Source organism: Rana temporaria, chromosome 2, assembly GCF_905171775.1.
Source record: "Rana temporaria chromosome 2, aRanTem1.1, whole genome shotgun sequence".
In the NCBI taxonomy this organism is placed as follows: Eukaryota; Metazoa; Chordata; class Amphibia; order Anura; family Ranidae; genus Rana; species Rana temporaria.
The window spans coordinates 121,687,060-121,708,423 of NC_053490.1; the positions used below are offsets into that span (position 1 = coordinate 121,687,060).

The 21,364-nt window shown below is 46.2% G+C and overlaps 1 protein-coding gene across 1 annotated transcript in view; it reads left to right on the top strand.

The window, feature by feature from the left end:
- The first annotated feature begins 1,402 nt into the window (after window positions 1-1,402).
- B4GALNT1 (beta-1,4-N-acetyl-galactosaminyltransferase 1) overlaps window positions 1,403-21,364 on the top strand; it is a 234,513-nt gene continuing 214,551 nt past the window's right edge. Inside the window, exon 1 of the mRNA XM_040340886.1 lies at window positions 1,403-1,680. The gene's annotated coding sequence lies outside the window, so the exon portion shown is untranslated. The remainder of the gene's footprint in view (window positions 1,681-21,364) is intronic.

Sequence of the window (21,364 nt, forward strand, 5' to 3'; positions counted from 1 at the left end):
GGGGCGCTGATGGGGTTATGTGTGACCTGAAGTGTGTTTACAACTGTAGGGGGGTGTGGCTGTAGGTGTGACGTCATCGATTGTGTCCCCCTATAAAAGGGATGACACGATCGATGCTGCCGCCACAGTGAAGAACGGGAAAGCCGTGTTTACATATGGTTCTCCCCTTTCTTCAGCTCCGGGGACCGATCGCGGGACTCCAGCGGCGATTGGGTCCGTGAGTCCCGCAGTCCCGGAGCTTCGGACAAGGTCGCGGGGGGCGCGCGCCCGCGACCCACGGCTGGGTACTAGTACCTGTACGTGGATGTGCCCAGCTGTGCCATTCTGCCGACGTATATGTGCAGGAGGCGGTCCTTAAGTGGTTAAAGAGTTAGCAGATACTTCTGCTTGTACACCAGTGTTTCCAGTTCTACAGGAATGACGAGGTCACGCGTTGTGCTTCTACAGCTGTTTGCAGTGCAGGTAAGGTCAGACAAAGCAGTTGTCTTCAGCCAGAGCACCCCCGCTTGAACCCCCGGGTGAAACGTGCCAATATCGGGGTTGATTTACTAAAGGCAAGTACTCTACAAGTCCAGTTGGACTTATTTTCCTCAGAGCTAATGCGCTTTTCACACTGGGGCGGGAGCGGTAAAGCGCCGCTATTTTTAGCAACGCTTTACCGCTAACTTTGTGGTGCTATTCGGCCGCTAGTTTTACCCCCCCCCCCCCGCTAGCGGACGAAAAGGGCTTAAAAACCACTGCAAAGCGCCTCTGCAGAGGAGCATTTTCGGCGGCATAGCTGCGGTGTTCCATTGATTTCAATGGGCAGGAGCGGTGGAGGAGCGGTATACACACTGCTCCAAAGATGTGGGGCTTTCACACTGGAGAAACAGCAGCCGCTGTTTCAGGTCGGTTTGCTTGCAGGAGCCTATTTTAGCGCAATAGCGCCTGCAAACCGCCCCAGTGTGAAAGGGGTTTTAGTAAATGTGGTGATTTCCATCATCCAATCATGTGAGAGCTAACATGCTGTTTTTCTTTTTCCTTTTGCACCTGATTGGCTATACTTTACAAAGTGAAGCTTCACCACATTCACTAAGCTGTGAGGAGAATGGTATTGTCCTTGCAGAGTGCACAGCCTGTGTTTGGTGTGTGAATGGCGCCATATAGAGCTGGCTGCTTGTATTTTGTGTACATTTTAGGTCAGGTTGTGCTCTATCCCCCCCTGGACACCTCCCAGTGTAGTGGGTACATGGTGAGGTGTGGGTAGAACGGTCCCTGGGCATTCCATTTTGTTCCATTATTCCCTATGGGCATTCCATCTCCCTGTTAAAGTCTATGGGCATTTGTTTCTGTCATTCCTTTTAGCATGCCCCCCTCTAGCTCCTCCATCTTGTGTAGGGAGTGTCCCTGATGTCTATAATCGAAGGTGAGTGGGATGTGCTCCCTTCAGGGATGTACTCAGCACACATACAGGAATAGAAGCCTCTGTATATTTACATCTCCCATTTCCATCAAGAAAACCCCTGTCATTGCCGCCTGCACTGGACATCGACCACCACAGGGGGCGCCCCTAAATCTGACAGCTGGGGAAGGAGGGAGGGAGGAGTAGGACACCCCATAGACAGATGCTGACGGAGATACAAGGAGAAGACGGAGGACGCTGCTTTTGGGACATACAGTAGCGGGACTTTCCTGTATAAGGTAAGTCCTCAGCACCCTCTGATCTCGGGATACATGGAGCGGGTGGGTGGGTGCTGTCCTCTGATCGGGTGGAGAAGAGTCCATTGTGTGTCTGAGATCTCTATCAGATCCATTGTGTGCCGCTGTAGATGGATGTCACTGATTGCAGGACTCACCATACCGCATAGATGTACATAGATATACATACACTGCGCCATCACACCCACCATCGCTGCCACTGGCCGTAGCGATGTATTGTCCTATGTAGGACTGTCATGTGATCTGATGATGATGAATAGTCAGGCTGGTGATCAGAGCTCCATCCTGGGTGTGAGCCATTCATTGCCTGGACATTACATATATACAGTATATATATAGATATGTATAGATGTATATGGAGGAGGAGGGCCTCCTCTGATCTCCATGGGCAGGCGGCACACATCTGTCATTGGGAAGATTTCCTAGGAAATGGGCCAGATTTATGGTGCTGATCAGCCCCGTCGCTTTCTTTCTTTATTATAGGCCAAATCTGTGTTGTGTGTATTGCCAATTGTAACACATTAGTTCCCGTACCGATAACTTACCCTGATACCACTGCACACCGACTACCACAGGGAGCACCCCTAAATCTGACAGGGAGGAGGACGCCCCATATACAGGGGTAGCTATGGGGTTCCTGTACCGATAACTTACCCTGATACCATTGCACACCGACCACCACAGGGGGCACCCCTAAATCTGACAGGGAGGAGGACGTCCCATATACAGGGGTGTCTATGGGGTTCTCGTACCGATAACTTAGCCTGATACCACTGCACACTGACGACCACAGGGGGCTCCCCTAAATCTGACAGGGAGGAGGACGCCCCATATACAGGGGTGTCTATGGGGTTCTCGTACCGATAACTTAGCCTGATACCACTGCACACGACCACCACAAAGGGCACCCCTTAATCTGACAGGGAGGAGGACGCCCCATATACAGGGGTGTCTATGGGGTTCTCGTACCGATAACTTACCCTGATACCATTGCATACCGACCACCACAGGGGGCTCCCCTAAATCTGACAGGGAGGAGGACGCCCCATATACAGGGGTGTCTATGGGGTTCCCGTACCGAGAACTTACCCTGATACCACCGCGCACCGACCACCGCAGGGGGCGCCCCTAAATCTGACAGGGAGCAGGACACCCCATAGACAGGGGTGTCTATGGGGTTCCAGTACCGATAACTTACCCTGATATAATAATACAGGACAAGTGCTGTGTGCAGGGCCAGGAGGCAGATGATGCCAGGGTCTTGGGCCCTTCAGCAAAAGAGAGGTGCACCAAGGGCAGGACATGCACCAATTAACCCTGGGTTCACATACAGTGGTGGCTGGTGCTCCAATTTTTTTGGGGGGTGCAAACGAACTGAAAAATTCTGAAAAATACTGAAACAAAAACATCAATTGCAGCCACTGTGCAATCATTTGCAGCCACAGTGCCATCAAATGCAGACATTGTGCCCATCATATGCAGCCACTGTGCCCAGCAAATGCAGCCAACTGTGCCTATCATATGCAGCCAACTGTGCCCATCATATGCAACCTCTATGCCCAGCAAATGCAGCCAACTGTGCCCCATCAATTGCAGCCTCTGTGCCCATAGTATGCAGCCACTGTGCCCAGCTAATGCAGCCAACTGTGCCCCATCAATTGCAGCCTCTGTGTCCATAATATGCAGCCACTGTGCCCAGCAAATGCAGCCAACTGTGCCCCATCAATTGCAGCCTCTGTGCCCATAATATGCAGCCACTGTGCCCAGCAAATGCAGCCAACTGTGCCACATCAATTGCAGCCTCTGTGCCAATAATATGCAGCCTCTGTGCCCACTCGCCCTCCTGCTGTCTGCCCGGCACTTACCCCATCGTGGTGGCGGGCGGCAATGGCTCCTGTGTCCTCCATGCGCGTCTTTTTCCTGTTCTGCACGGCGGCCAAAGTGGTCGCTTCTGCCTTCAGCCTATCAGGTGACCGATATTACATCCGCGCTTTCTGATTGGCTCAGAGGCGGTTCTGTGTTAGCAAAGCAAATATTAATTAAAAGAGAAGTATATTTTTTTTATTTTAGATTCATACTTACCTATGTGGATGCAGCATCTGTCCCCCCGCTGTCTCTGTACTGAGAACCGAGCCACCGAACATCGCCGATGGCTCGGTTCTCACTCCTCCCTGAGAGGAGAGCTGCTGCCTGTCAGTCAGTGTCTCTCCTCTCTGCTCCTCCACACTCATTGGAGCGATGAGCTGTGGAGGGGTGGAGAGCGGCCGTCTCAGCAGGTTGCTGAGACTGCCATCAATCAAGGCAGCTGGCAGATCCAGACTTTCTAAGTCGGGATGACGCGGAGCCTCGACTGATGGCAGTGACATCAGCGGAGAGCGGACTTCACTCCTCTGACCCAGGGGAGAAGCCCAGCCAAACGAGCTCAGGCTGGACTTCTCCTTTAAGCCAGTTAGGCTGATGTCATCGATCGTTGTAATGGTTGACATTAGGCCTATATTACTGACATAACATTTACAACATAAGCTCCCCATGCAGCCAGGATATGACAAGACTGATGATAAGGAAAAGGTTACAGGCTGGTTACGCTGGTTTAGGTTTATTACATTCAGTATAAAAAGGTAGATTAGATGAGGTAAGTCCAGGTATGTTTACACCCAGGTTTTCCGGTCTGTTTTCATGCATTTTGCTACATGTTAATGAATTCCAAGTAGAAATCCCATTCTTTCCAATGGGGCTGCTTCACATCTATGTGAAGGGGAAATGAAAAGTACTATATGGGCTAATTGACAGCTAAGCATGTGCGCTACCGTACGGTACAGCGCAAATCCAGCCTTAGGGTTTTATGAATGATGTATGAACATGAATTCTATTTTTGAAACCGTGTCTCTAGTCAGTAGTTGGCAGGTTCAGACATGAATACTGATGACCACATAATACAAGTACACTGTGTTTACACTCAAAACATGAGATAATAAGCGCCAGTTTACACCTACGCACGACTTTGATAGCCGACATCCCGCGCAACTTCATTGCGGCTTGCTTGCGACTTCATTAACAGAAGTCAATGCAAGTCACGATGAAGTCGCACCAAACTAGTGCAGGAACCTTTTTCCGAGTCGCACCAATTAGAGCGGTTCCATTGCAGTTAATAGGGTGCGACTTGTCATGCTACATTGAACTCTCAAGTTACCTGAAGCCTGTCATTCCTCCGACCTCCACAGCCGTGATCTTCTGGTGATGTGAGGGTTAATACAAGGGGCTGGACCCAGTCAAAGGTACTCATCAAAAGTGCCCCCTCCTCCATTCATAGAAGCGGTATTGTTGCTTTGCCCAACAAAGGGAACTCCATGAATGGAGGATGAGTGGGTGAATGAAAGGTCTGCCCACTCTATTCATAGAGCGGAAGTAATAGTACAGCTTTTATGAAGGGAGGAGGTGGGTTGAAAGGGAGGGCATAGCTGGCACCTTTGACAAGTGCATTTGACTGGGTCCAGCCACTTGTATTTACCCCTGCAGCACCAGAAGATCACAGCTGTAGGGGTATTTGGGGTGGGGGCAGAGGACTGAACATTTCAATGAGCTTAGAAGCCACCAGCACAAGAGAACTGTTCATTCGTTGGGCGTACTGTCCCGGGGGCTGATTTAACCACTTGCTTACTGGGCACTTAAAACCCCTCCCTGCCCAGGCCAATTTCAGCTTTCAGCGCTCTCACATTTTGCATGAAAGATGCGTGGTCATGCAACACTGTACCCATATGACATTTTTATATTTTTTTCACACAAATAGAGCCTTTTTTGGTATTTAAAGCGTTCCGCCGTTTTTTTTTTTTTTTTTTTTTAAAGTCAGCATCTACAAATATGGCAGCTGCTGACTTTTAAAAAATGGACACTTACCTGTCCAGCGCGCCCGCGATGTCAGCAGCCGAGGCTGAGCAATCGCTCGGTCCCCGGCTGCTTCCGCCGCCATCCTCGGTGAGGGAATCAGGAAGTGAGGCCTGATGGCTTCACTGCCCGATTCCTACTGCGCATGCGCGAGGATCGCGGTGCACCGTCACTGGTCCCCGCTCTCTCCTGGGAACAGTGTTTCCCAGAAGACAGCGGGGGAGTGACGTCACAGGCTGGATTCCCCGCGGGGATCAGACCCGGAAGTGGTGCAAATACCTGTCTCAGACAGGTATCTGCACCCCCCTCCCCCTGAAAGGTGCCAAATGTGTCACCGGAGGGGGGGGAGGGATCCAAAAAGCGGAGGTTCACTTTTTGTGTGAACCTCCGCTTTAATCACCACTGTATTTTTTTGCTAAACAAACAAAAATGATCAAACAAAATGTTTTTTAGATTTTGTTATAAAATTTTGCAAACGGGACATTTTTCTCTTTCACGGATGTGCGCTGATGAGGCTGCACTGATAGGCTGCACTGATGGGCACTGATATGTGCCACTGATGGACTGCACTGATGGGCATTGATGGACACTGATAGGTGGCATGAAGCGGTGGCATTGATAGGCGGTATTTATAATGTTTTTTTTTATATCAATACAAACATGTTTTGCCTCTCATTTCTATTTTAAACTGAGTGGGTGGTTTTACAAGACGATCATTTACAATCACTTTAAAGCGAACCTTCAGTCATTTTTTCAAATTTCCATTGATTACATTTTCTGTTGTTTTAACTTTGGATATTAAAACTTGTTTTTTCTGTCAGTAAATACCTTATACAGCCCACTTCCTGTTTCTTGTCTGGTAAAAAGCCTAGGCTTATGACATCATGCACAGCTCTCTCACTCTCATGAGAGTTTGCCAGGAAGAGAGGGGTGATGAGTCAAAAGAGGGCCAATGAAAGCTGCAGGGCTGCAGAGCTGTAGGTGTGTCTCTGTGTGTGTGTGTGTATAAATCCAGGAAGTGAACAGGCAGCAGCTTCAGCTGCCCACAGTCAAAATGGATGCAGTGGAGGGAGATTTCTGCAGCATATTTGGCAAGTACAGAATCGCAGTATATATAAAATAATATGCAAAGTGGTTGAAGGGAAGCTTCAGAAGGACAAAGATGTTTTTATTACAAATTATGTGAGCAGACTGTAGTTCCTCTTTAAGGGCTCTTTCACACCATGCGCAGTGACTGTCAGTGACCAGATCCACACCGGTCACCACAGGCAATTGTTTTCTATGCGCCCTATTTACAGCACAATGCTGGTGTCATTTGTAGTGTGGAGAAATGCTGTATTTTTCTGCACGGAGCTCCCTGATGTCAGCTCTGAGTAAACAATGCCTTGCGTTTTTTATTATGCAAAGCACTGCCTCCCCCGCAGGCACAGAACGGACACCAGCGCACTCTAAAATGAATCATTTTGGCGTGCAGTCATGTGTGAGCGTTTTAAAAACCCGGACCATTTAAATTGGGCATGTGATGAGTAAAGGGTGTAAGCAGAGGGTACATCCAGTAAAGATCATGCGGGAGATTTAATAAAACTGGTGCACACAGAATTTGGTGCAGCCTCCAGGTTTTTTTTTTTTTTTGTCAAAGCTTTATTGAACAAGCTGAAGTTAGAAGCTGATTGGCTCCCATGCACAGCTACACCAGATTCTGTGTGGTCCAGTTTTAGTAAATCTCCACCACTATGTCAGAATGGAGGTTATATGTAAATCTAAAGTTCCCAATATGCAATAGTTAAACACTCATTTGATACACATTCCCATACCTCCCAACTTTTTTGAGATGGGAACGAGGGACACCTATTAGGAAAAGTATGTAGGTATAGGACACACACCCCTGCCACGCCCCCTTAACCACTTAAGGGCCGGAAGGATTTGCCCTCTTAAAGTGGTTGTAAACCCTAAGGCCCCGTACACATGTCCGAGAAACTCGACAGGCAAAACACATCGTTTTGCTCGTCGAGTTCCTTGTGAAGCCGCTGAGGATCTCGCCGAGCCAACTTTTCCCATTGACTAACGAGGAAATAGAGAACATGTTCTCTTTTTGGCCCGACGAGATCCTCATCGGTTTCCTCGGCGAAAAGTGTACACACGACCGGTTTTCTCGGCAGAATACGTCTGCCATCGAGTTTCTGGCTGAATTCTGCCGAGAAACTCGGTCGTGTGTATGGGGCCTTACAAACCACTTGGCCCTACAGGTAAGCCTAGATTAAGGCTTACCTGTAGGTGCAACAAATATCTCCTACACCTACGTGGTTAAGGAGATATTTGAAGAAAATACTGTACCGATGTCTACGGCGCATGCGTGGCATAGACAACGGCGCAGGCGCAATGAGTGTGCTGTTAATGAATAGGACCATGCCGTCCCTGATGGCTCCCATGCGAATGCGTGGGAGTGACATCATCGCTGCTCCGGCCAGTCGCGACGATACCCGGAAGTCACTCCGGGTATCATGGTGGCGGCGGAGGAGGGGAACGAGGGTCGCTACGGGGGCTTCGATCTCAGGTAAGTAATTCATAATGAGCTAGTATGCTATGCATACTAGCTCATTATGCCTTTCTCTAGCAGGTTTTTTTGGGGGGAAAAGTTTCAAAGGGTTTACTTCCTCTTTAATGACCAGGCCATTTTTTAACTGACAATTGCGCGGTTGTGCGATGTTGTACCCAAACAAAATTGATGTCCTTTTTCCCCCCACAAATAGAGCTTTCTTTTGGTGGTATTTGATCACCTCTGCTGTTTTTATTTTTTGCGCTATAAGCAAACAAATATTTTTTTTGTACTTTTTGCTATTATACATGTCTCAAAAAAATATATAAAAAACACATTTATTCATCAGTTTAGACCAAAAAAAAAAATTTCTATATATTTTTGGTAAAAGAAAAATCGCAATAGGTGTATATTGATTGGTTTGCGCAAATCTATGGGATAGATTTAGGAACTTTTTTTAATGTTTTTACTAGTAATGGCGGCGATCTGCGATTTTTAGCGGGACTGCAACATTGCGGTGGAGATTTTCTTACACCAAATGACACTTTTTGGGGACATTATTACATTGATCAGTGCTATTAAAATGTAGTAATCAACGTAAAATGACACTGGCAGGGCAGGGGTTAACACTAGGGGCGTTCAAGGGGTTAAGTGTGTTCCCTGGTTGTGTTCTAACTGTAGGGGGGATGGGCTCACTGAGACATGACAGAGATTGCTGTTGCCGATCACTGGGAACAGTAGATCTCTGACATGTCATCTGGCAGAATGGGGATCCGAGTGTTTACACTGGCTGATCCCCGTTCTGCCTCTGTACTAGGTGACCGCAGGTCGCCGGCGGACATCAAGTCCATCCGAGGACACCGAGGGCACGCTCCCACAGCGTGCAGTTAGAGCACGCCGGCCCGCAACTGTGCGAACCGCTGTACAGGTATGGCGATTCGCGTAGGAGAGCCGACCTGCCGCCGTATAATGACGGCGACTGGTCGGCAAGTGGTTAAAGCAGAATTATACAAAAAAATGAAGGTAACTCCACTTCCGTGAGGGAAAAAATAGCAAATAAAGAAGAAATAATATAGCGTGCACAATTGCGATACAAGTCATATTGTAATTGAATGTTATAGAAAAAATGACCTTTCCTTTTCAATCTGCAGCCTCTGTAAATTTCTATATGTGCAATGCAATATGGCTACCTGGAGTTGTTCTGTACACAAAGTGTGTACTGACCACTCCCTAGAAACATCATTTCCTGCTTGTGTGATTGGCTCACCAATTTTTCCAGAAGTCTGCCTGATGCCTCGTACACATGTACAGGATTTCTGACGGGAAAAGCCCAGAACCTGTGTCAGGACCTGGGCTTGTACCTGGGACCTCTTCTGTGTCTGGCATTGGCTCTTCCCACTGAGCTATCTGGGATGCTGGACAGTTCCCTTGTTCCCTTGCTCCTCCCATGAACTTCCTATAAAAGCCTTGTCTCAGCACTTCCTCTTTGCCAGGTTATTGTGCCTTCCCAGCCAGTGCCTTGCTATTTGTCTGCCCAGCTGCCATCTGTACCTGCAACCACTCATGTTTGACCCTCGGCCTGTTCCTGGACTTCTCTACTGCCTGATCCCAACCTGCAACCACTTGTGATTGACCTCTTGGCTTGTTTATTGACCACACTGCTGTTTAACCCTTATCTGCTTATCCGCTACTGGACCCCGGCTTGCTCACACCCTGGTGGGGCAAACCTGAGGACTGCGACCTGGTACTAGCTTGCAGCTAAATCCATCTCCACCATCAGGAGCTCTGGTGAACACCAGCTGGTACTTAGGCTCCGTTCACACCTAGGCGTATATACGCCTGAAGTGCGACGCCGCAGCAGCCCCTAAGACGCTGGAGGGATGATTTTACATTGCCCTCTATGGAGATGGTTCACATCTCCACGCCGAACACCGTACGCCTGCCGCCTGAAAACAAGTCCCGGACCTTTTTTTCAGGCGGCTTTCGGCATAGGAGATGTGGACCTGGGGGTAAGCTGCATTCACAATCGCGGCGTTTTGTCGCCGCAAATCGCGGTACAAAACGCCGCAATTCGCGGGACAAAACGCCGCGATTAGGTACGTCAAGGTGTGAATGCAGCCTTAGACTCTGCACAGTTGAGCCTGTGTCATCTGCCAGAAGTGACTGCCTGTATACCTGTAAAATTCCCGCAACTGCTATAGCTACTGGTCTTCAAGCCCGACGCCTAATCATGACAACCTGCTCAGTTCAGTCTTTCCCCTACACACGGCCGGTTTTCCCGACAGGAAAACTGCGATGGCCGGGAACCCTGTTCGTGTGTATGCTCCATCGCAGTTTTTCCCATAGGGAAACTGTCAAAAACCGCCGGACGAAGAACTGGTTCTCTTTTTTTGTCCGGCGGTTTATGGGCAGTTTTCCCATCGGAAAAACTGCGAAGAGCATACACACGGCCGGGATTCCTGGCTAAAAGCTTTCCTCACAGTTTTACCGTCAGAAAAACTGGTCAGATTTAGGCATCCCCTGCAACAAAAAATTAATTTTTGGTGAGATATTTCCAATAGGAAATCACATCTAAAGGGATGCAGGCCCAGCAGATTTCCTCATTAGTGCTCTGCAGCTGCCCAGCTGACTGATAATTATGAAACCACTCCCATTAGACCCACCCGGCCCAGAGACACAGACAAACACACAGAGATTATTTCAGACTAACAAAAGGTAGGCATCTGCAACAAAGGTTGTTAACCACTTCAATACCGTGCATTTTCACCCCCTTCCCGCCCAGGCAAATTTTCAGCTTTCAGCACTGTCACGCTTTGAATGACAATTGCAAGGTCGTGCGACGTGGCTCCCAAACAAAATTGACGTCCTTTTTTTTACCACAAATAGAGCTTTCTTTTGGTGGTATTTGCTCATCTCTGCAGTTTTTTTATTTTTTGCGCTATAAACAAAAAAGACTGAAAATTTTGAAAAAAACACAATGGGCTAGATTCAGAAAGAATTTACGTCGGCGCATTTTTTTACGTCGTTTACGTTAGGCTTTTTCCGGCGTAAAGTTACCCCTGCTATATGAGGCGTATCCTATGTTAAGTACGGACGTCGTTCCCGCGTCGAATTTTGAAAGATTTACGTCGTTTGCGTAAGTCGTTCGCGAATAGGGCTGTACGTAAGTTACGTTCACGTCTGAAGCATTGGCGATTTGCGGCGTAATTTCGAGCATGCGCATTGGGATTCTTTCACGAACGGCGCATGCGCCGTTCGTAAAAAACTTCAAATACGTGGGGTCACACTAAATTTGAATAAAACACGCCCACATCATCCACATTTGAATTAGGCGGGCTTACGCCGGACCACATACGCTACGCCGCCGTAACTTAGGGCGCAAGTTCTTTATGAATACGGAACTTGCGCCCTAAATTACGGCGGCGTAACCTATCTGAGATACGTTACGCCCGCAGAAAATTACGCCGGGCTATCTGAATCTAGCCCAATATTTTTTACTTTTTGCTATAAAAAAATATCCCAATTTTTTTTAAAAAATACTATTTTTTTTAAAGTTTAGGCCGATATGTATTCTACATATTTTTGGTAAAAAAAATTGCAATAAGTGTATAGTGATTGGTTTGCGCAAAAGTTATAGCGCCTACAAAATTGGGGATAGATTTATAATTTTTTTTTTTTTTTACTAGTAATGGCAGTTATCTGCGGTTTTTGTCAGGACTGCAATATTGCGGCAGACAGATCGGACACCTTTGACACTATTTTGGGACTATTCACATTTATACAGCAAACAGTGCTATAAATACACACTCATTACTGTATAAAAGTGACTGGCAGGGAAGGGGTTAACACTAGGGGGTGATCAAGGGGTTAAATGTGTTCCTTGGGAGTGATTCTTACTGTGGGGGGGAGGGGACTGACTGGGGGAGGGGACCGATCGGTGTCCCTATGTACAAGGGACACACCATCGGTCTCCTCTCCCTGACAGGACGTAGATCTCTGTGTTTTTACACAGAGATCCACGTCCTTGGCTCTGTAAAAGCCGATCGCGGGTTACCTGGCAGACATCGTGGCCACCAGGCACGCGCATCGGCACCCGCGTGATATGGCGGCACATATTTTTCTCTCGCAGGGAACTAGTAAACATGAGGACGTCCAGGGATGCCCTCCCGGCAATTGAGCGACGTGCTGTAGACGTCTTTTTTCTATAGCGCAGGCGCAAAGTGGTTGAAAATCCTTGCAATGTACATAAAAAAAAAAGCCATGACTAAGCACTAATTGGAGTGTGAAACACGTAGGCTGTTTTCCTTGAGTTCTGCTTGTTTTGTAGTGCATTTTTATCCTTTTTTACAATAAAGTGCGGCTGTCCATCCCAATTTTCCTCATATCAATTGCTTTGTGCATTGTCAGCACCCTTGATTTCCTGATCTTCTCAACACACCCACCTGGAGTGGTTACTCCCTTCCCTACATAAAAAAACCCTGGGGGGGTTTCTCCACAAAAGGGGAATTACGCTTTAAATCCACAAGTGCCTTTTTTTTATACCACTACTATTCCTTTATACTGGCTTTTGAAATGTACAAAACAGCAATTTAGAAATTGGATGAAAGGCTTAGCACCGGGAAACACTTTTTGGAAGATAAAAAGTGCATTTTATATACAACTATATGGATCAGACCAAAATGAGGAGGAAAGAGGGACAGAGGGACATTGTTCCGAATCAGGGACAGTTGGAGACAGTTGGGAGTTCCTCAAGCACTATTGTAGCTGTGACCACAGGCCGTGTGCAGACAGGCAGAATCTATACACCTGAGATCTGGTTTTAGGTGCAGTCAGCCTTCAGATAATTGTTCCTTTATATCTTATCTAATGAATGTTTACTTTGTATTAGAAAAGTTAATTTTAACAGAGTGGGCAAATTGATCTCTAGAGAACACCTGCGGAAATGACTTGAGACAAGCATATGATTCGGTTGTTTATTTTTCACATGAACCTTCTATGACCACATGTCCCAACTTATGGATAGAGAAGTGGGCCTCTCAATTTATATCCAATATATACAAAACAGCCATGGAAAGCTAACTAAGTTTGTTCTTCAATATTGCAATAAAATAAATAGGTAAAAAAAAATTCTAGCTGGCATTTCTTGCAGTTTTATAGTCTGTGGAGCTGGTCTTAAGCCTCATACACACAATCGGACTTCAAACAAAACTTTTCCGTGGATTTTTGTTTGAAGGGAGTTGGTCGGGCACACCCATAGCATACACAGGGCAGGACTTTTCTGCCAACTTTCCCAACATCACGTGGTTTTTCTGCTCTTTACCGCCACCCTTTGGTCAACTTCTGCTATTGGAGGTAGAATCTCGTGCCAAAATTAAATAGAAGAATAAAAATATAGGGCCAAATCCTCAAAAAACCTGCCTAACTTAACTTTCAGCAGTTAAGTTACACAGGCGTAAAATTTCTACCTAAGTGCCCGATCCACAAAGCACTTACCTAGAAATTACACGCCGTGTAACTTAAGTGCCTCCGTCGCAAGGCGGTCGTCTGATCGAGTGGGCGATTTCTATTTAAATGAGGCGCGCTCCCGCGCCGGACGTTCGGCGCATGCGTGTGACGTCATTTTTCCCGACGTGCATCGCGCGAACGTACTTTACGCCGGGCTTTGTGGATCGCGACGGGACAATAAAGTTGCGTCGGGTAAAAAAAAGTTACGCGCCGGGAAAAAAAATTCGAAATTTAAAAAAAATCGCGGCGATCGAAAAAAAGGTTTGTTTTTACAAGGTCTAAACAGTTTAGGCCTTGTAAAAGCATCCCTAATTTTACGCATGCAAAACGTAACTTACGCAGAAAACACAAAGCTAAAAAGCTTTGTGGATCTGCCTAAGTACTCATTTGCATACGCAAAGCGGCATTTCGACTCGAAATGCCCCCAGCGGCGGATGCGGTACTGCATCCTAAGATCCGACAGTGTAAGTCTATTACAGATGTCGGATCTTCTGCCTATCTTTGGAAAAATCCTTCTGAGGATCGTTTCCAAAGATAGGCACAGGGATACGCAGGCTGAACAGCAGTTCCGCCTGCGTATCTCCTTCGAAGATTTGGCCCTCAATAAACAACCTGAGCTGCTACCCCAAAATTACAGTGATATGTAACAATGCGAATAAGTGAAAAAAGGGGGGCGCTAGGGATAATTAATCATCTAAATTTAAATAAATAAATAATGGATAATCAATAGTGAATAATCAGCAACAATGATTCATCATAAATGGTGAGAAAATATAAAGTGAATAATATTATTGATAATATGACTGCAAAACAATAATGTCCATCATAATGCAGACTCTCATAAGGGAGGTATCTTCAACCAATAATGTGCAGAAGAAAAGTCCAAACAGTGAATAATAAACAAATGCTTGAAGGATGATTCCACTTAATCAGTACAGGTTTCCACCTCCACCACAAGAAGAGAAAAATGTAATCACCGCAAAAAAAGTGCTCATGGATGGCACCTTACCACAAGATGTTGACCCATTTAGTTAAAAAGAGGTCAAATAGGCATGTGTTATAACCATAGATTCCAGACGTAGCTCTTGATGTCTCAATATCGCCATACTCCACACCACATGAAGTAAATCAAAAAAGAGAAATCGCCATAGAATAATAACGTTATTTAAAAAATATATATAAAACAGGCAGCGCCAAATAGCCCCTTACTTGAAAAGTGCCTTAACCCGGCACTGAGGCTGGTCGGCGTTGGATGGCGTATGGAGAGACGGTCCCACGCTTCAGGAAGCCTGCAGCCAGTGTGCGTTCCACCTCTCAGGAAGAGAGGGTCAGCGTGATCGGAAGTACGTAGATTGTGCGTAACCAGTGCGCCTCGACGTACGTTTCGTGATTGCCACGTCATCTGGACCGTGGGACCAGCGGACGCGATTGCCGCTGGAGTCCCACGATCGGTCCTCGGAGCTGAAGAACGGGGAGAGCTGTGTGTAAACACAGCTTCCCCGTTTTTCACTGTGGCACCGTCATTGATCGTGTGTTCCCTTTTTTGGGAAACACAATCAATGATGTCACACCTACAGCCACACCCCCTACAGTTAGAAACACAAATGAGGTCACACTTAACCCCTTCAGCGCCCCCTTGTGGTTAACTCCCAAACTGCAATTGTCATTTTCACAGTAAACAATGCATTTTTAATGCATTTTTTTGCTGTGAAAATGACAATGGTCCCAAAAATATGTCAAAATTGTCAGAAGTGTCCGCCATTATGTCGCAGTCACGAAAAAAATCGCTGATCGCCGCCATTAGTAGTAAAAAAAAAAATATTAATAAAAATGCAATAAAACTAACCCCTATTTTGTAAACGCTAATAATTTTGCGCAAACCAATCGATAAACGCTTATTGCAATTTTTTTTGCCAAAAATAGGTAGAAGAATACGTATCGGCCTAAACTGAGCAAAAAAAATGTTTTGATATATTTTTGGGGGATATTTGTTATAGCAAAAAGTAAAAAATATAGAATTTTTTTCAAAATTATCACTCTATTTTTGTTTATAGCGCAAAAAATAAAAACCGCAGAGGTGATCAAATACCACCAAAAGAAATCTCTATTTGTGGGAAAAAAAGGACGCCAATTTTGTTTGGGAGCCACGTCGCACGACCGCGCAATTGTCAGTTAAAGCGATGCAGTGCCGAATCGCAAAAACTGTCCGGGTCCTTTAGCTGCCTAAAGGTCCGGGTCTTAAGTGGTTAACATTGTCTCTGGGCATGCGTGTTTGTACTTCGGACAAAAGTCAGATGGATTTCTGTACACACGATAGGACTTTGCATCGTAGGACTTTTGTTGCCGAAAAGTTTATCCGTTTGCAGAGCGAACTTTTGTCCGATGAAAACGGAAAAGGTTGTCCGATGGAGCGTACACACGGTAGGATTTTTTTGAAAACTTGCTCATTTTGAAGTTTGTTGTCAAAAAGTCCTACCGTGTGTATGGGGCTTAAGGCTGGGTTCACACTAGTGCAATGCTAGACATCGCATGTGATTCGCACCGAATTGCTGTGTACATCACATGCGATGTCTGTGCGATGCAAATGCAGCCATACAGTTTGTAAGGCTGAAATCGCATTGCATTCGCACCAAAATGACGCAGGACCTTTTTTTGGTCCGCTTCAGAATCAGATCGCATGGGTGTTCAGACCTCTGCGATCCGATTCCTGTCCGATTTCACAGTTCGCTCTGCGAACCCATTTGGGGGGTCATTAACTTTACATTGACACCCACGGCGGGGTGCGCATCGCACAAGTGTGAATCGGGACTAAAGCTGGTCATAGATGGATTGAAAGTATATGTGGAACCTTACCTTATAAAATAACCTATTCAATTGAAAATAGAAATGAAAGGCAAAACATTTGTGTATAGATATAAAAAATTATAATTATAATTAAAAATTAAAAAAAATATAAATCCCCTTTTCCATTTTTTAGAAGTGATCACATTCCCTCTGTTCTCAGCTGCATAAGGAGCTTAGAGAGCTGGAGGAGGAGAAATAACAGGACACTAATCTTCCCAGTGAATGGCTGTGCATTCTTGTCAGCGCAATTCTAATCATTGGAGGACAGGCAGGCTCATCTACCGGCACATCCAGAAAACTGACCACACTGTGCTCTTCTGCTTAGTGTGGTCAGTTTTAGAGAGGAAAGTAGAGGGACTCGTGGGTTTCACCAAGGATTTCACACAAAGGAAGCAATACAAAGAGAACAGGATACTTTTTCATTCATGTACATGCTACAGCAGGCACTTATCAGGAATGCAAAATGTTGGGTTTACATATTTTCGAATGTACCTACTGTACCAGATGAATTTGGATCCATCTATGGCCATTCCTGCTCCATGGAAGTCCATCCAATGATCGATTTCTCTTAAAGGAACTGTTTGAAGATTTTCAGTTGATCAGCGCTGTAAGTGCTGATCGACTGACAGCCCAGGTTTGGAGTCGGGTGGCCGGGTTTCGGACCACCAGAAACCCGGACACCCGACTCAGCTGGGACCGGGTGGCAACCTTTAATTAACAACCGCTCTGATGTGAATTCAGTGTGGCCGGTCATTTATTTCGTAACTGCAGGGCTGCCCGTAACAGGTGTGTGTGTGCACAGGGCACACACTCCGCGACCCCCTCTGCCACCCATCGTGGGCTGGCCTGCGGTTCCACAATGACCGGCCACACTGAGTTCATTATAGGCTGCCGCCCGGTCTCAGGCGGTCTGAAGCTTCTAAAGGCAGCTGTAAATATGCCCTGTGTTCATGAGCTCTTATGCATTAAGGGGTTTAAATGTAAATATGTTGCTCCTATTGGAGATTTTATTTCTAAGTATTTAGAACATGTGAAAAGTGTTGATTTTTTGAACAATGTGTTGGTATTTGTGTGTCTGTATCTTTAAATTTCCACAGTAAAATCATATTGTAAGATATCATAGAGGGGGTTGTAAACGTATTGGTCCGATTGGAGTTTTTGTTTTTAACCCATTTTAAAGTGTTACAAAAATGTCCCTGTGTAACCAATGGGTTGATATTTGTCACTCTTTGGGCCAGATCCACATAAAATTGGATAGGCGCAGCGTATCAGAGATACGCTACGCCGCCGTATCTTACCTGGCTTTAAGTCGAATCCAGGAAGATTTTGCGCCGTAAGTTACGGCAGCGTAGTGTATTTCTGGCGGCGGAATTCAAATCGGCGGGTAGGGGGCGTGATTCATTTAAATGAAGCGCGTCCCCACGCCGATTGAACTGCGCATGCTCCGTTTCAAAATTTCCCACCGTGCTTTGCGCGAAATGACGTTGCAACTTAGACGTGACTTACGTCCATCCCTATTCACGGACGACTTACGCAAAAAATAAAATATTCAAATTTCGACGCGGGAACGACGGCCATACTTTAACATGGCAAGTCTATCTATAAGCCGCAAAATAGCAGCTTTAACTATACGCCGGAAAAAGCCGACTAGAGACGACGTAAGAGAATGCGACGGCCGCGCGTACGTTCGTGGATCGTCGGAAAAAGCTCATTTGCATACCCGACGCGGAAAACGACGCGAACTCCACCCAGCGGACACCGAAGTATTGCATCTACGATCCAAAGGCGTACAAAGCCATACGCCTGTCGGATCGAACCCAGATGGATTCAAACTAAAGATACGACGTGGGTAATTTGAAAGTACGCCGGCGTATCAGTAGATATCATAGAGGGGGGTGTGTATGACACATCTGCATTGTAAATGTATTGGTCCAATGGAAGATTTTGTTTTTAACCCATTTAGTAGTGCAAAAATCTCAGTTTGTAACCAATGGGTTGATATTTGGGGCTCTCGATCTTTAAAGGGGTTGTAAAGGTTTGTTTTTATTTTCTAAATAGGTTCCTTTAAGCTAGTGCATTGTTGGTTCACTTACCTTTTCCTTCCATTTCCCTTCTAAATAATGTTTTTCTTTGTTTTCTTTGTCTGATTTTCTCACTTCCTGTTCCTCCTCGGTAAGCTGTTCTGGCTGACCGACCCCAGCCAGAATGGCTTGGATGATGGGGGTAAGCTTACTGAGGAGGAACAGGAAGTGAGAAATTCAGACAAAGAAAAAAACATTTAGAAGGGAAGTCGAAGGAAAAGGTAAGTGAACCAACAATGCACTAGCTTAAGGAACCTATTTAGAAAATAAAAAATGAAACTTTACAACCCCATTAAATTTGCACAGTAAAATCATACCGTATTGTAAATGTTAGAGAGAGGAAGTGTATGTGTGACAACTCTGTGTAATCATTATTTTATATATTTCATTATGTTAGATCTAGTATTTCTGTGTTGTATATCCAACCAAAAAAACTTGTCTGACCACTGATTGGCAACTGTCGGATGGCTTGACTCCAATCTGTGTTTCACACTGGATTGCTACACAGATCTGGAAATAATACACCAAGCACACCGGTTTTCAAGTACAAATACAGAGGACTCTTGTATTTAGACAATATTTGCTTATCTCTGAGTTCCGCCTTTCATTTGTATTGCTGTTTATGCTCAATTCATTTGAAGCCATTGAAGGGTTTGTTAACCCATTTATATAAGACTATGCCAGCCCCTCTATTAGAGGCTGGCATAGCACACTATGTCAGTAGATTTAACCACTTCCCGACCGCCGCATGTATATGTACGTCCACAGAATGGCACGTACAGGCAGATGGGCGTACATGTACGTCCCCGCCTTTCCGCGGGTCGGGGGTCCGATCGGGATTCCCGCGGGGAGCGATCCGAGACGACGGCGCGGCTATTCGTTTATAGCCGCTCCGTCGCGATCGCTCCCCAGAGCTGAAGAACGGGGAGAGCCGTATGTAAACACGGCTTCTCCGTGCTTCACTGTGGCGGCTGCATCGATCGAGTCATCCCTTTTATAGGGAGACGCGATCGATGACGTCAGTCCTACAGCCACACCCCCCTACAGTTGTAAACACACACTAGGTGAACACTAACTCCTACAGCGCCACCTGTGGTTAACTCCCAAACTGCAACTGTCATTTTCACAATAAACAATGCAATTTAAATGCATTTTTTGCTGTGAAAATGACAATGGTCCCAAAAATGTGTCAAAATTGTCCGAAGTGTCCGCCATAATGTCGCAGTCACGAAAAAAATCGCTGATCGCCGCCATTAGTAGTAAAAAAATTTTTTTTTATAAAAATGCAATAAAACTATCCCCTATTTTGTAAACGCTATAAATTTTGCGCAAACCAATCGATAAACGCTTATTGCGATTTTTTTTACCAAAAATAGGTAGAAGAATACGTATCGGCCTAAACTGAGGAAAAAAAAATTATATATGTTTTTGGGGGATATTTATTATAGCAAAAAGTAAAAAATATTGCATTTTTTTCAAAATTGTCGCTATATTTTTGTTTATAGCGCAAAAAATAAAAACCGCAGAGGTGATCAAATACCACAAAAAGAAAGCTCTATTTGTGGGGAAAAAAGGACGCCAATTTTGTTTGGGAGCCACGTCGCACGACCGCGCAATTGTCTGTTAAAGCGACGCAGTGCCGAATCGCAAAACCTGGCCTGGGCATTTAGCTGCCTAAAGGTCCGGGGCTTAAGTGGTTAAAAAACGAGTGTTCTAAATACCAAATTTACAGCTCCGATGGATGTTTTCTGCGGGAGGGGCCGTAATCTCCCTCTGACGTCAGCTGGGAAGATCAAGTGGCCACGCGTCTCCTTCGCAGAAGCTCTGTATCAGAGCTGTAAAGCGGCCACGAGTCACGTGACCAGCCTGAAGACAGCTCAAATTTGGTATTTAGAACACTAGTTTTTTAAAACTACTGACATAGTGTGCTATGCCAGCCTCTAATAGAGATTTAAAGTTTTTATTTTACAAGAATAGTGGCGGGTGGGGTGGCGGGGGGCGGGCCGGAGACAGAAACAGACAGGAAGGAAGGAGGGGGTTAGGGGGGTGAGAGGAGAGCAGAGGGGACAAATACATATGACGGAGGGACATACTTTGACCACGGTGATCAGGGCGGAGCAGCCCTGATTTTCATGGTCTGTTTAGAGAGGGCATACAGGAACTGCCAGGTTCAGGTTATTTTTTTAATTTTTTTTTACAGTTTAGAGGGGGCCAGATTACACAGCACAAGTACTGTGCTGTCTATTTTGCTTTAACCCTTTCACCGCCAGGTCCATACAGCAGGGGGTATTGCACACAATCCGTTGGCTGCAGCCACTGGGATTGTGTGTGAATCTGCCAGGCAGACTCCTGCATGTCAGGTGAGAGCGTTTGGGCGGCAGCGCTGCCGCCTGATCGCTCTCACACACCCCCGGTACCAGGGCCATCTTAATAGCATCATGGGCCCCTGGGCAAAGTAATGCTCTGGGTCCCCTACAATGGAGACAGTGCAGGTAAACAGACATCAAGTAGGTAGGAGGCAGACAAGGGGAGCTTCCCCTTTTGGGGGGAGCTCCGCATTAAACCCTTACAGACCACTTTATGCTACAGGTAAGTCTATAATACGGCTTACCTGTAGCTACCCAGGACATCTCCTAAACACGGTTTAGGAGATATCCCCTGTCCCCTGCATGTGCCGATGTCATTGGTACATGCGCACTGGGGCAAACTGAAGCAATGGCACGTACGGTCAATAACAGCGCCGGAGCTGCGATACCTGGAAGTAACCCCCGGGAGAGATGTTGGTCATCGGAGTGGTGTACGAGGACAGCTGCAGGGG